Below are 16,123 nucleotides of genomic sequence, written 5' to 3'. Positions count from 1 at the left end.
CAAACATATCTTCCTCTTCAAAGGAGTGCGCGTCAGGAGCACAGAATGTCACATAGATAGAGAAAACAATCTCTAGCAAACAAATCAATAGGGCTGTTTGGCTTTTAAGTATGCGAAGCACCGTGGCACAAAGCTGTTGAAGGCGGCAGCTCACACCCCCTCCGTCAGGAGCAGGGAGAGAGAGAGAGAGAGAGAGAGAGAGAGAGACAGAGTTTGTTTTCAGTCAAAAATCAATACGTGCCCTTCGAGCTTTTAAGTATGCGAAGCAGCGTGCAGCATGTCGCTTCAGGAAGCAGCTGCACAGAAGGTAGCAACGTGAAGATAATCTTTCAGCATTTTTAGACGAGCGTCCGTATCGTCTAGGTGTGCAAACAGCCCCCCTGCTCAATCCCCCTACGTCAGGATCAGAGAAAGTCAGCGCGAGAGAGAGAGAGAAAAGTAAGTTGGGTAGCTTCTCAGCCATCTGCCAATAGCGTCCCTTGTATGAAATCAACTGGGTAAACCAACTGAGGAAGCGTGTATCAGAAATTAAAAGACCCATTGTCCGCAGAAATCCGCGAACCAGCAAAAAATCCGCGATATATATTTAAATATGCTTACATATAAAATCCGCGATGGAGTGAAGCCACGAAAGGCGAAGCGCGATATAGCGAGGGATCACTGTATGTGTAGAATGGATCCAACTGGATTCCAGTAACTCCTCACTGTGTTGTAACCCTGAATGATGTCATGTTGGACTCGTCCTCTTACTTCAAAGTGGTCAGTCCATCGTGCATAAATTATGAAGAAAAGCTGACAAAACAGGAGTTAAAACGACCACCCTTGGGTTGTCCTTTGTGTTGTGCTGCACTTCCACGCTCAATCGAGCCTCACACAACACCCACTAATAAACCACTCGCTCTCATATATATTTATAATATAACTAGGGGGCTTTGCCCCCTGCTCACTTTGCTCGTTCACCCCCTTCCAATGGGCACGCTACACTCCTGCCACTTTGCATCTCTGCCAGTCACGTTGTGAACTCACGCTAAGGAGATGCAGTCGGATCAGCTGCTGGCTTGCTACTGCTGCCGCTGAGCTGCGCGTCGATCTTTTAAAAGCCTTTACAGCAGCTGTCCTTTTGTCTCACGCGACGTTAAAGTGTCTCCGAGAAAATCACGTATCGTCTCCTTCCAAGCCTTCCCAAGATATTTTTTTTTATAATAGAGATATTATAAATACACACTATATATTTATATATTGTGACAGGCAGCCATGGCCATTACCCAGCCAGGGCGCCAGCTGGATGGCAGGACCGGGAGAGAGAAAATCCTTAGGGCAATACCTTCCTCAGGACACCAGAGGGCAGCCATCCTGGTTGCTTGTGGCACCACAGATAACCTGCAGGGCACGCTGGGAGCTGTAGATCCCTACTTTGAACTTCCATCACACCTGGGAGAGATTCCAGGTAATTCTGATGAGCCACCTGGAGCACTCCCAGGAGATGAATAAAAAGAGCTGCCTCACTCCATTCAGGGAGCCAGAGTTGGGAGGAGGAAGATGAAGCTTGGCAGAGAGGGAGTGGAGGCCAAAAGGAGTCTGAGTGACCCAAAGGACTGTGTCTTGTACAGTTTGGTGCTATGCTGTGGTCTGGGGAGCGAGGAAAAAGCACCCAGCTCTGAATAAAAGGGTGTTGTGTGCTGCACGTGTGTCTCTGCCTGTCTGTGTAGGGCTAGTGTGACTGAACAGCCCTGGGGTATCACTATATCTGTCTAAAGAGTGAGAGGTTTATAGTGCGATTATTGTCATGCGTATAGAGTATAGTGAAAGTCTTACTTACATAAATAAGATGCAACATGTCACCACTCAGCAGTGGTATGATTTTAGTGAATATAACAACCTTCACTCTTCCTTACCTGGAAGATCTCACAACACCATTTACACCACTATCTACCAATCACATTTTAGTTTTCTGAATTCATAGAACATAAAATTTAAAATGTAGTGAATACATGCAGCGGACGTGTAAAAAAAAAAAAAAAAAAAAAAAAACCTGCACTGCAATTTATATATATATATATATATATATATATATATATACTGTCTATCCACCTTAATTAATTAAAAGGACAAGTGTTTGTATCTGTCTGGTGGCTATGTCTCTGTCAATCCAACAGATGGCACATCACAAACATCCGCCTTAATAAAAGGATAAATGACTGTGTGTCAGCGCATCTATGCGTCCATCCAGTTGTTATGTCTTTGCATTTGTCATTCCAACAGATGGCACACCAAACATTTGTAGTAATAAAATTCATTGCATTTGTCATTCCAACAGATGGCGCATCAAACATTTGTAGTAACAAAATTCATTGCATTTGTCATTCCAACAGATGGCGCATCAAACATTTGTAGTAACAAAATTCATTGCGGCGGCACGATGGCGCAGTGGGTAGCGCTGCTGCCTCGCAGTTGGTAGATCTGGGGACCTGGGTTCGATTCCCGGGTCCTCCCTGCGTGGAGTTTGCATGTTCTCCCCGTGTCTGCGTGGGTTTCCTCCGGGCACTCCGGTTTCCTCCCACAGTCCAAAGACATGCAGGTTAGGTGGATTGGCGATTCTCAATTGGCCCTAGTGTGTGCTTGGTGTGTGGGTGTGTTTGTGTGTGTCCTGCGGTGGGTTGGCACCCTGCCCAGGATTGTTTCCTGCCTTTTGCCCTGTGTTGGCTGGGATTGGCTCCAGCAGACCCCCGTGACCCTGTGTTCGGATTTAGCGGGTTGGAAAATGGATGGATGGATGGAAATTCATTGCATTTGTCATTCCGACAGATGGCGCATCAAACATTTGTTGTAACAAAATTCATTGCATTTGTCATTCCAACAGATGGCGCATCAAACATCTGTAGTAATAAAATTCATTGCATTTGTCATTCCAACAGATGGCGCATCAAACATCTGTAGTAATAAAATTCATTGCATTTGTCATTCCAACAGATGGCGCAAACATCTGTAGTAATAAAATTCATTGCATTTGTCATTCCAACAGATGGCGCATCAAACATTTGTAGTAATAAAATTCATTGCATTTGTCATTCCAACAGATGGCGCATCAAACATTTGTTGTAACAAAATTCATTGCATTTGTCATTCCAACAGATGGCGCATCAAACATTTGTTGTAACAAAATTCATTGCATTTGTCATTCCAACAGATGTCGCATCAAACATTTGTAGTAATAAAATTCATTGCATTTGTCATTCCAACATATGGCGAATCAAACATTTGTTGTAACAAAATTCATTGCATTTGTCATTCCAACAGATGTCGCATCAAACATCTGTTGTCATTCCAACAGATGTCGCATCAAATATCTGTAGTAATAAAATTCATTGCATTTGTCATTCCAACAGATGGCGCATCAAACATTTGTAGTAACAAAATTCATTGCATTTATCGTCATTCCAACAGATGGCGCATCAAACACACACTGCTTTTACAAATCCCATACCAAATGGCTTATAACAGAGATGTGTGCATTGCATTTGGCATTTCAAAAGATAGTACAAACATTTATAGGAATGCATTTTATTACTACAAATGTTTGTAATTTGCCATCTGTTGGAGTGACAAATGCAACAGATTTTATTACCACATGCATTACAAAATACCTTCCAGTTGATGGTGTGCACTGCAAATGTTAATGCGAATGTTTACATTGATTACTCAGATTTCAACCCGTCTTAGGCAGATAGTTTCTAATATTACTACAAATATTTGTGATGCGCCATCTGATGGAATGACAAACAATGCATTGTATTACTAAAGGCATTACAAAAATACGTTTGAATAGATGGTGCTCTACAAATATTAATTCTGAGATCTACGTTGATTACTAAAACTAGTGAATTACAGAAGCAGGAAAAAAGGAACAACACACAACAACAACAACAACATCTAAGCTGTCAGACTTCAGTGCCTTGTTTTGTACACCGGACTACCCAGTGGGGTGGTGGGATCACTTACCCACAGTCTGATGTCTCCCCTCCAATCCTCTTGCCTTCCTTCCTCCCGCCAGTTGAGCACTTGTCATTAGATACTTCCTAACTCCATGTTTGCTGTTACCCTGGGTGAAAGGGGCTTTGAAGCCCCTCACAAGTACATCTGTGTTACGCGATTACTTTTTTAAAGGTGGGCTGGATTCCCCTGCATTGCAAGAAATGTGCCTAAGGAGTGCAAATCCATTTCTTCTTCTTTTTCCCAGCATTCTTGTAAGTTTAAACTTTAGTGTCATCTAGCAGCCTGGAGAATACACACACACACACACACACACACGTATGTTGTGGTCAAATTGGAACATTCATCTCAATGTAATTTTCCCAGGCATTTTACAATGAGTCAGGCTAACTGAAAGGGAAGCGGATATTTTTTCAAATAGCCCAGGCTTACTGCAGTGGGCCTGTGTAGCTTCACCATAATGAGCCCAGGCTATTCCTTTCATTTCCATGTAGTCTGCCTCACTGCAAAATGTCTGGACTAATTTCAATGAGACAAACTTTCCAATTTGACAACATTACTCTATTGGGTGTAGAATATCTAAAGATGGCGCAGTGGGTAGCACTGCTACCTCGCAGTATGGAGACCCGAGTTCACTTCCCAGGTCTTCCCAGTGTGGAGTTTGCATGTTCTCCCCGTGTCTGCATGGGTTTCCTCCCACAGTCCAAAGACATGCAGGTTAGGTGCATTGGCAATCCGAAATTGTCCCTAGTGTGTGCTTGGTGTGTGGGTGCCGTGCGGTGGGCTGACGCCCTGCCTGGGGTTTGTTCCTGTCTTGTGCCCTGGGATTGGCTCCAGCAGACCCCTGTGACCCTGTAGTTAGGATGTAGCAGGTTGGACGATGGATGGATGGATTGATGGATATCTAAAGATTCCGGAAGTTGGCGCCTGTCCAGAAGGCAATAAACCAGGGTGCCAGTCCAACACAGGGCACAATCGTGTATACACGCACACACCCTAAAAAGGTCCAACTTGGATTGACCGGTTCATCACACCTGCACCACATTGGGAGTTTGATAGTTAAACTGGAGTACCCAGAGAAGAACCCTATAGAGACGTGAAAAGAACGTGCCAGCTGCACCCAGACAATGCCAGGCCATAGAACATGGCTCTGCGATTTAGCAGTGGATGTCGCTTTGCAGACTGCAATTTACAAAAGACTTTCTGAGATCTGCTGTTGTAAATCTACTCATTACGTATATCTGAGGTATAATTCAAAGAAATGGTTTTTAACAACATATCGACTAACTGCTCAACATTTCTGTCACTAACCTGCGCCAACATCTGTCTGTCTGTATGTCACAAGAGAAGAGAACTTAACGGATTTAGACCGGGTTTTTTTCTATCATTTCTTGAACATTCCGGTTGATTTTGCGACATCTCTTATTGTGCTAGTACCAACAGAGAGAGACTGAGAGGCTGCGGGCCAAGGGGAGCGGGACCTCAGGAGTGGGGAGGCGGGCAGTACCCTCCTAACTCGTGCACCAGCCTCCGTTTGAGTCGCTCTACCTGTCGCCACGTGTTGGAGTGCACCTCACCTCTGCTTAGCTAGTGATACCCGTTTGTTCAACATGGTCACGACCGTAATTAGTTCCAAAACCCTGGACGCGACACGAACGTAATTTACCCATAAGATTGTATGTAAATACAATTAATCTGTTCCAGACCATACGAAGAGTATGTAAATATTATTTTTTAAGATTTTTTAAGTACAAAAATATTTAATTATCTATCTTACTAAACCACAGTTAATTTATGCACGGCGGACGCACCGAGGCACATGCGCACTGCAGCCTTGGCGCCCGCACCAGAGTCCGGAGTCAAACGCGACGGCTTCCCAGAGTCAGTAGGTGGCGCCCAAACAACACAACCTCTGAGCGCCCAAACAACACAACCTGTACAGTCAAACATAGCGGCTTCCCAAAACGCGGCAGATTCCCAGAGTCAGTAGGTGGTGCCCAAATAACACAAAATGCGCCGTGGCGCACGCCCCAGAGTCAAACGCAGCAGCTTCCCAGAGTCAGTAGGTGGCGCCCAAACAACACAACCTGTACTCTACACTTGCCCTAATCCACTGTGCCAGTAATATAGATCACATAACGGTCACAGACTCTAACCCAGCGGCTTCCCAGACTCAGTGGCTGGCACACGAACACCACAACCTGTAAACTAAACTTGCTGTGCTCCACTCTGCCAGCAGTCGGTGTCAGCAAAGGCAACGGAATCACGTCTCCACAAAACGAGACCGCTTTACTACAGATGTGCTTATGTAAATTACATGACATTTCCCCAGATGCACCCACCCTCCATGATATGTCATCCATCCAGATATCGGACGGAACAGAAACTGATTGCCATTCTCGGGTTTCCGATTCGCTAGCGAATCGCGGGCTTACTTGTACCACAGAATGCACAGTGTAATAGTAAACTAAATGTAAAAACATTGAATAACACGTTCGTGACCAGAGCTTCTACTGCACAGTAGACCACCACGAAGTCGGGTTGAGGGTTCACAGACTCAGTCATTCGCGGATTGTTCCTTAGAACCTAACGATTAATTGTTAATCAATTCCAGCTTGGGGCCCTACAAGCTTTGCACACCTGGATTTGGGCAGTTGAGCTCATCCTTCCTAGCAGAACCTCTCGAGTTCGGTTAGAATGAATAGGAAACGTCTGTAAACTGCCATCTCCGGGTCTCTCCACATAGAGTTCAAGTCTGGGCCACTCAAGGACACCCAAGGACTTGCCCTGAAGTCACTCCAGGATTGTCTCCAGTCATTGCCATGAGGTCACGTGGACTCTGCAGCAGGTGGTCTTCAAGGACTTCTCTATATTGGACTGCATTCATCCTTCCCTCAATTCCGACCAATTCTAATGTCCATCACCCCCCCCCCCCCACCCAATCATTAGCACGATGCTACCACCACCATACTTCACTGTAGAGATGGTATTAGGCAGGTGATGAGCAGTGCCTGGTCTTCACCAGATGACGGGCCTGGAGTTCAATTTACTTATTTGGCTGACCCCTTTATCCAAAGTGACTTCCAACATTGATGACACAGTTGGTTGCATATCTTTTGTTTTTCCAGTTGGAGCACAAGCCGGTCACACAGTGGCAGTATTGGGGTCTGAAGTCCAAAGCCTTAACCACCACCCCACACTGCCCACCTCTCTCCTCCTGCTCTTGGGGGTCCTTTAAAACCATAACACGCCTTTTACTCAAGAGCGCTTCCCATCTTGACTATTCAACTATGGACGCCTGATTGATGGAGTGCTCCAGAGGTGGTTGACCTCCCAATAGGTTCTACCATCTCAGCAGACATCTTCTGAAGCTCTGTTAAAAGGGACCATGGAGTTCTGACCAAGGCCTTTCTTCCCAGTCATTCAATTTGGTTGGATTTTCCAACACTCAGAAGCGTCCTGGAGGTTCTAAACTTCTTCCATTTCACAGTTAGTGAGGCCATTGTGCTCCTAGGAACACTCAAAGCTTTACACGTGGTTCGATTCCTTTGCCCTGATCAATGCAGTGGTCTACATGGACTTCATTGAACTACATGACTTGGTTTTTCCCCAGACCTGCAGTATGAATTCTGGGATCTTCAATACACAAGTTCACGTGTACCTTTCAACTCGATGTCTAATCAATTTGGACTCTGGATGCACCCGAGCACAATACGGAGTGCCACAGCCAAGGGTCTGAATACGTCTGTAAATGAGCCATGAGGGGACATTCAGCACCTGTAACAACAAGTATTTAGGGCCACTTTGCAGAGATCTGTTTTCGCTTTGTCTTTTTTCTGTTGATCAGTGTCAAAAAAGACAAATTAATGTGAAACATGAAGGTGTTGAATACTTTTCATATGCTGTGGACGACAGGGGGCGCTCTAGCACCCCAAACACCAGACACAACAAAGACTCGGACAGAAGTGTAGAAAACAAGAGGATTTTTTTTGTGTGTGTGTGTGTGGGAAACTCTTACTGGCAAGCGCTTCCCACACCACAAAACACCATTCCAGAGTACACAGCATTTAAGCTCTCTGCAACTCTTTGTCTTCTCTCTCTGCCACAGGTCACTGTCTGCTCCACTCAGGCTTTGCCCACCTTCCTCCCGACTCTGCCTCAACTCAAGCATGGCAGGGAGCTTCTTTTATCTCCAGAGTCCCCCTTCCGGTGGTAGGACGCTGCGGCTCTGAAGTACTTCTGGATGAGGCTGGCGCCTCACAGCTCTCACTGGCGGCCATCCACGGGACCCAACAGGGCTGTCCCCTGGGACTACAATACCCAGCATGCCTTGGAGACCAGATCTTGGGTTTGCTGCCATCTAGCACCCTGGGGAGGGAGACAAAGCCCTGCAAAGCTGCCTCCCCCCGCTTCCATTTTGAGGGCCTCACGCCCAGGTAAGGGTGCCGGCCATCCCTCACAATGCACTGTATTAATGCAGCAGATTTTAGAAAATGGTTAAAAAATGGTTAGAAAATAGACGTTAATGCTCATTGACCACTCAAGTCTAACCAGAAGTTATCAGCGGTGTAATAATCTCAGGTTGAGAAATGAACTTTTGTGTATTTTACATGTCAAATAAATTTACGATAAGTAAAAAAAAAGGGGAGATAACAGAATTAGCGGAGAACAGACTGCCATTTTAAGGATTAAAGATTGCTAAAATGAGAAAAAAACGTTTAACGGTTGACCAGAATTTGGCTACCCGAAGGCCTGTAGGATTAATTAAGTGAGTAAGCGCAAGCTTGGTGCCAAAAGCTTCATCAGACCTGGCATGGTGGGTCCCGATCAAGTGCTGCTACCCCAGCTTCAGATTAACTCGGCTTTAAGGAAGCCGTTTGTCAAAGATGGAGCCTCTTCAGCAGATTTGTGCAGAACGCCCCACCGGTTTACCCGACACTACATAGAAAGGCAGCCCCAACGTTAGGAAACGGATTTCTGAGGCAGAACTTGATAGTGCGATGAACGACCAGGAACAAGAGGCATAGAGATCTTTCACAGTAAATTTCTAATTTATTTTAGGTAATACCTAAAACTCCAAATAAAAAATAAATTGTGAGAAATCTGTTAGTAAAGTTTCAGAAACTGGGATGCAACACGGGTCACAAAGTTCACTTTTTGGATTCACATGGGGAACTTTTCCCTAAAAGTCTTGGATCGGCGAGTGACGAAGAGAGTGGAAGATTCCATCGGGATATCAAAGGGCATGGAAAGAAGGGACCGGGGACTTTGGGACGGTGGCAGCTGGACTGCTGCTGGGGGATACATGGGACGTGGACAAGTGACGGGCCACCAAAGAAAACAAAAAAGAAACGGGATAAAAACTGAAGAAGTGATAAGGAAGGCAAAGAATGTGGATTGTCGCTTTCCTGACAATTTATGTTTAAAAGCATCAGACTGACTAAATCTTTACATGTTAGACTCATTTAGAATAATATTGTATACAGGTACACATTGAATAATTACATTTTAATTACATTTAGAACAACATTGCATGAGCAGTCTTGGTCCTTTGGGAGTACTGTCACTGACCTTATTCTTATAAAGGAAATATTCGAAGTTTCATTTTTAAAATATAATAAAATGTATTAATTCTTGATCCACAGTAGTCTTAAAAGCAGCATTTGAAGATCACAAGACTGGCCGTCTTATAGTGTAAGCACCATAATCTGGTATTATGATGGCTGAGGTATAGATTTAGTGTAGCAGAGTAAGTACATCCATCCATCATCCGACCCGCTATATCCTAACACAGGATCACGGGGGTCTGCTGGAGCCAATCCCAGGGCACAAGGCAGGAACAAATCCCGGGCAGGGAGCCAACCCACCGCAGGGCACACACACTTGGGACAATTTAGGATCACCAATCCACCTAACCTGCATGTCTTTGGACTGTGGGAGGAAACCCACGCAGACACGGGGAGGACATGCAAACTCCACGCGGGAAGCGAACCCGGGTCTCCTAACTGCGAGGCAGCAGCGCTACCCACTGCGCCACCGTGCCGCCCCCAAATTAGAATCAATATTGTATATATGAATTAGTTACATTTTCATTAAATTTCTTTGCAATGTTGTATAGAATTCTGACATGATTGAAACATTCTAATAATTTTATTGTGATCATGAGTGAAAATAATAACTACTATTCACAATTCTTTTTATTTTTAAATGAATTTAATTTTGCACACCTGTGTTAAACTCTTTGACCACCACAGATCACAAACGCATAGTTTTCTCCTTTTCCATAACTACATGGCGAGTACACTGTGAGCCCAATCAATGGAAACAACTTATGTTTACCTTGAAGAAAAACATCTAAAGCCATTATGCTGTCTTAGATAAAGTGCTGCACTCGCAATACAGTTGGCATTGTTCTAGTATAACGGCACATTTGATTAAAAACGACTTGAGTGGTACCCTCCTTTAAGATTTACATTTTTTTCAAAAAACATGTAAAAAGCATTTCACTTTTTGGCTTGAAAAAAAAAAAACGACATTTTTATTAAAACTGTAAAATGTGCAAAACACTAAAAGTACAAAGTCAGAAGTGTAGAAAATATAATAACGATACAAATAATAATAATGATGATGATGAGGAGGATGATGAACAGCACACTGCACATGTGCGAGTGACTCAGGTGTCACTTTCGGTTTCACTGTCCATTTCAGTCTCACAGATTCACTTCATCATCCCTGCTGATGAAAGGCGTTTCATATGAGACGCCATTCTGATGCTAGGAGAAGACACATCCACAGTGTTGCCTGGGTAACACTGGGCCCTGATGTTTACATAAGACACGCCTACACTGTTGCCCAGGTAACACTGGGCCCTGATGTTTACATAAGACACACCTACACTGTTGCCCAGGTAACACTGGGCCCTGATGTTTACATAAGACACACCTACACTGTTGCCCAGGTAACACTTGTGCCCTGATGCTTACATAACATACACCTGTTACCCAGGTAACACTGGGCCCTGATGTTTACATAAGACACACCTACACTGTTGCCCAGGTAACACTTGTGCCCTGATGCTAACATAAGACACACCTACACTGTTGCCCAGGTAACACTGGGCCCTGATGTTTACATAAGACACACCTACACCGTTGCCCAGGTAACACTGGGGCCCTGATGCTTACATAAGACACACCTACACTGTTGCCCAGGTAACACTCGTGCCCTGATGCTGTCATATGACACGCTTACACTGTTGCCCAGGTAACACTTGTGCCCAGATGCTAACATAAGACACGCCTACACTGTTGCCCAGGTAACACTCACGCTCTGATGCTTGCATAAGATACACCTACACTGTTGCCCAGGTAACACTGGGGCCCTGATGCTTACATAAGATACACCTACACCATTACCCGAGTAACGCTTACCACTAAGACCGTTGGCACTTTTAAAGTCCAAGTAATTCTCAGCTCATTGCCTACGTGTGAGGCGTCAATACCTCTGCCCGAGTGACACTTGGGACTAACACTAAGGAGGTTAAATACATCCAGTGTACCCAACTAGCTTTGAGTAACCCGACTGAATTATGTCAGATTATTCTTTTCTTTGGAACTGCTATCAACATGTTGTTTCTGCCTTGTGCCCGGTGCTTTCTCAGATGGGCTCCAGTTGCCGCGCACCCCTACCCTGGATAAGTGGGTTACGAAAGATGGGGGGGGGGTGGATGAACGGATAAATTCCTCCATACTCTAAAAAAAATAAATGGTGCCAGAGTGGTTCTTCAAAGCGATGCCACAGGGGAACCATTTTTTGGTTCCCAGAAGATCCATCCTCATGAAGATTCCAGAAAGAGCCTTCATTTATTTAGATCTGTAAAAGGCTCCACACAGTGAATAACCAAGAAGAGACGGTAAGCAGATCTGTGAAACACAAGCAGGTTTCTGGTTTTAAAAGGACTCTTACCTCAGCCTGTGTTTTTGTACAAGTCCTAGTTTTCTTAATCAGGTAGCATCAGGCTGGGCAGCCTACCACACATTAGAGATTTTAGTTTTTCTTTTCCTTACGTTTTTCAAAGTACAAAAGAATCAACTTCACAGACAAAAAACCTACCGCAGAATGAAATGGTGATTTGTCAAGCAACTGTTTTATGAGGAGCCACACAACCCAATAAAGAACCTTGAAATGCCATTCAAGAACAAACGAGTGTACGTGTGTATTAATCAATTAAGTTCATTTAAAATAATTCTACATGTCAGAGGTAACACTGGACTACAAAACAATTTAAATGAAACCACAAACACGCGCACACACAATACAGTAATGCCTTTGCTAAGGTTACAAACTGCAGGTGTTCTTTACAGATTTGACGGTGCTGAATCCAAATGTTGGATTGGCGATTTTAAATTGTCCCTAGTGTGTGTTTGGTGTGTGTGTGTGGGTGTGTTTGTGTGTGTCCTGCGGTGGGTTGGCACCCTGCCTGGGATTGGCTCCGACAGACCCCCGTGACCCTGTGTTCGGATTCAGCGGGTTGGAAAATGGATGAATCCAAATGTGGCAACTCAATTGCTCCACCACATCCAGTTTTTGAAGGTTATACGCGTAAATGTTTTATTTGATTATTACTTACAAGAAACCCTGCATTGTGATTTTCCTCTTATAATCGTCTGAAGGGGCTTCGCGCTGGGATGACCGACAGAGGACTCCTAACGTTGACTTTCTCCTCCACTTTCCACTGTAACGTCTCTCCATTTGGAACCTCTCCTCGTGTTCACACCATTTAAAGAATCACTTTCTTTCTTCCAGACAATAAAATTGAATATTTTTTTAATATAAATTCCTGGCTACTTTAAATTAATTAGTTTAGATAAACTTTATTAATCTCAGAATAAGAAGAGGTTGGAAAAATACTAATCGAGAGCCAAAAAACAAAAAAGAGTAGCAAATACTTGAATGGTGGGGTTGTTTCCACCTCAATTAACGTTAAGAACGAGAAAGACGGGAACTTTCCGAGTCAAGATAGTTTACAAATAAAAAAAAAATCTGACTTATTTTTAAAAAATCCGTATATTTTTAAAATGTTGCTTGTCACTGAATTCGGTATCTTGCGGAAACGGTTTGTGGTGAGAAAATTCAGTTTCAGAAACGGATTTAGCGCATTAAAATCTACAATGTGCGTTTATTTTTTTTTGTGCGGCAGTATTGTATTGCAATTTATTCAGGTGGATACAAATTTTTGATTTAATAAAATGTCAAAAGTGTTTTTTTTTTTTTTTTAGAGAGAAGAGAATCCCGCGCACTAAGGAAAAAATAAAGCTCTTCACTGCAATGGAGAAGGGTACACAAAACTTAAGGGCATACCTGCGAGTCCATTAGATTTTTTTTTTTTATAAAGTTCTGTTATCTTCCATAGCACCTGTTGACTTTCCTCTTTTGGTGAATGTACGCCTTCTTTGACGACTTTTTATAGATTAGCTGTTCATTCTACCATAATACACAATACGCGCTTAATGCAATTCTCATTTAAAGGGAACCAAGTCGGTGGAGAGGCGAGCCAATGGTGAAGGCTGTGGTGTATCACGTGGGTTACTCCCGCACTGGGCCAATTTGGAATTGCCGATCAGCCGAACCCACGCGCCTCGGAGAATGTGCGCTCTAAACCGGACTACGCTGGGTGGGGGGTGAACTCACAGCCACAACGGGAGAACGTGCAAACTCTACACCGGCAGCAACCAGGCGCCGAATTTACAATTCAGGACACGCTGATCGTGACTCAGTTTTCAAAAATCGCCGAAGTCGATTCGTTGCAGACGAGGCAGTGACCTGCGCTGCGCTGGATGGCACACATCCACGTTTACTCGCACCTAAAGTTGCAAGCTTCTTTTTTTTTTTAAAGCTCCGTATCACGTCCACTCTGTTGTGAAAAATCGGGTTCAGATCGAAAAGTGGATGGACAGCCGCACGATTCTTCCTGGCTAAGGCTTAATGAGCAAAGCGGCACTTAGTGATTAATGCGCGTATAAACTTGGAGCCCACGACACTTTTAAAGTGCCTTCTGGTAATATAAACTTACATGTTTATGAAAACATATACGTGTTGTTTATCTTGATATTAGCATTTTGGGAGTAGAAAGGCAGCCATACAAGCTATCCCTTATTTTTTTAAGTATGGATATTTTTAAGCGCCATTATTTAGTTAATTTGTAATTGGCGTTCATTTACGCCGTTGTTCTGATCGCTTTAGCAAGTTGTAGTCGACAAACTGTCAAAAGATCAGATCCCACGTTGTTAGCGCCCACTTACTTAAAAAAAGTAAAAAATAAACATTCGGTGTAAGGTGGCGATCGCAGATGACTGCCTGCCCCCTTAAGACGTACAGGTCGCAGGGCAATTTAAAGTCCGAGTGAACTCCCGCAGGCACTTCCGAATGAATTACGTTGGGAAAATCAAATCGGACATCTTTCGGGATGACTGCACCTTTCATCGTGTTTTTCAGTTAACTCAAGCTGATCAGCGGAGCAAGAAAGGAGCAAGCCAGCGTGACAGCGAGACGCGTGGACCGAAGGACGGAGGCAGATGAAACACGCAACAGCCGAAGAAGGGATTCGCTTGTGGTGCGGGTTCTGTCATGAGAGAGACGCGTGCTTGACTTTTTTCCACCTGTTAGAATATCAAAATATGCTAAATAATAATAACAACCCATTTATAGATAGGTTTTAAAGTATAGCCAAAATAAAACCTTCCTTTGCTATCCTGATAGACACGTCAAATACATGCACAGCATTAGGTTCTTTCCCTTGTGGAAAACACTAAGAGTTAATAACAAGTACGTTTGTGATGATGAAATGACGAGCACCCAGAACGCAAATTAAGCCATCGACACCGATCGCGAACTCCGAGTGAGATTTTATTACAAGAACAGGCGCAGAATTAACAGGTTACTTCTTACCTCTCTTTTTGAGAAAATAGCCAAAGTCGTTAGACTTCCTGTAATCCTTATACACGAGATAACGCCCTTTAAGGTGTTAAAAAAGAACATGTAAAGATCCCGATCTCTCCACTTTGGCATTAAATATCCACCGTGTACAGCCCAAGGAGCGCCTTACGTAATTTCACAATAGGACGGAGCGATCACCGACCGCAGTCTGTCCTGTCACTCCGCGTCTGATCAATATCGGGACTCCGGAGCCTTCTGTGCTCTTCGTGCCTCTGCTTTGTGTCTGTCCGGCTCAGTCGGGCTCTGCGAGAGGAGATTGCGAAGCCGGTGCTGTGAAGTGCGGCTCCACCAAGTGTCCTTGAGCGGCGCAGAAACTTTACAGAACTTGAATAAAGTGCTGCCAATGAGCACACGGGGAAATCCGAGCAGAGAAGCACGAAAGCGCCTCGGGGCTTCCTATCCAAGCACCAGGAAGAGTGACGCCCACAGCCACCGCAGCTCACCCTCCTCTGCCTCTGAGCGAAAGCACACGCAGACACATGCATTACTGTGTGGGTACTCTACGTGTAGGTGTTTCTATCTATCTATCTATCTATCTATCTATCTATCTATCTATCTATCTATCTATTTTATAGTGCCTTTCATATCTATCTATCTATCTATCTATCTATCATTTAATTGTCAATTTATCTAGATATTTAATCTTGCCTACTACACCATCTATCTATAATAAAATGCCTTTCTTGTCAATTTGTCTAAATTTTTAATCTTGCCTACTACACTGTCTGTCTGTCTGTCTGTCTGTCTGTCTATCATATAGTGCCTTTCATATCTGTCTGTCCTTAATCTAATCTATCTATCTATCTTTTAATTGTCAATTTATCTAGATATTTAATCTTGCCTACTACACCATCTATCTGTCTATAATAAAATGCCTTTCTTGTCAATTTGTCTAAATTTTTAATCTTGCCTACTACACTGTCTGTCAGTCTATCATATAGTGCCTTTCAAATCTGTCTGTCCTTAATCTATCTATAATTGTCAATTTATCTAGATATTTAATCTTACACCATCTATCTATCTATCTTATAGTGCCTTTCATATCTATCTATCTATCTATCTAATTGTCAATTTATCTAGATATTTAATCTTGCCTACTACACCATCTATCTATAATAAAATGTCTTTCTTGTCAATT

At 43.6% G+C, this 16,123-nt stretch overlaps 1 protein-coding gene across 2 annotated transcripts in view; it reads right to left on the bottom strand.

Moving 5' to 3' along the window:
• adamtsl3 (ADAMTS-like 3) overlaps positions 1-15,360 on the bottom strand; it is a 537,604-nt gene extending 522,244 nt beyond the window's left edge. The window contains exon 1 of one of the 2 annotated variants that reach the window (XM_051920412.1): positions 14,938-15,360. The gene's annotated coding sequence lies outside the window, so the exon portion shown is untranslated. The remainder of the gene's footprint in view (positions 1-14,937) is intronic. The other variant, XM_051920411.1, reaches the window with a different exon arrangement.
• Positions 15,361-16,123: the final 763 nt, after the last annotated feature.

This window comes from Erpetoichthys calabaricus, chromosome 17, assembly GCF_900747795.2.
Source record: "Erpetoichthys calabaricus chromosome 17, fErpCal1.3, whole genome shotgun sequence".
Lineage (NCBI taxonomy): Eukaryota > Metazoa > Chordata > Cladistia > Polypteriformes > Polypteridae > Erpetoichthys > Erpetoichthys calabaricus.
The sequence above is the reverse complement of the archived record's forward strand: the minus strand, read 5'-3'. Positions and strand labels throughout refer to the sequence as shown.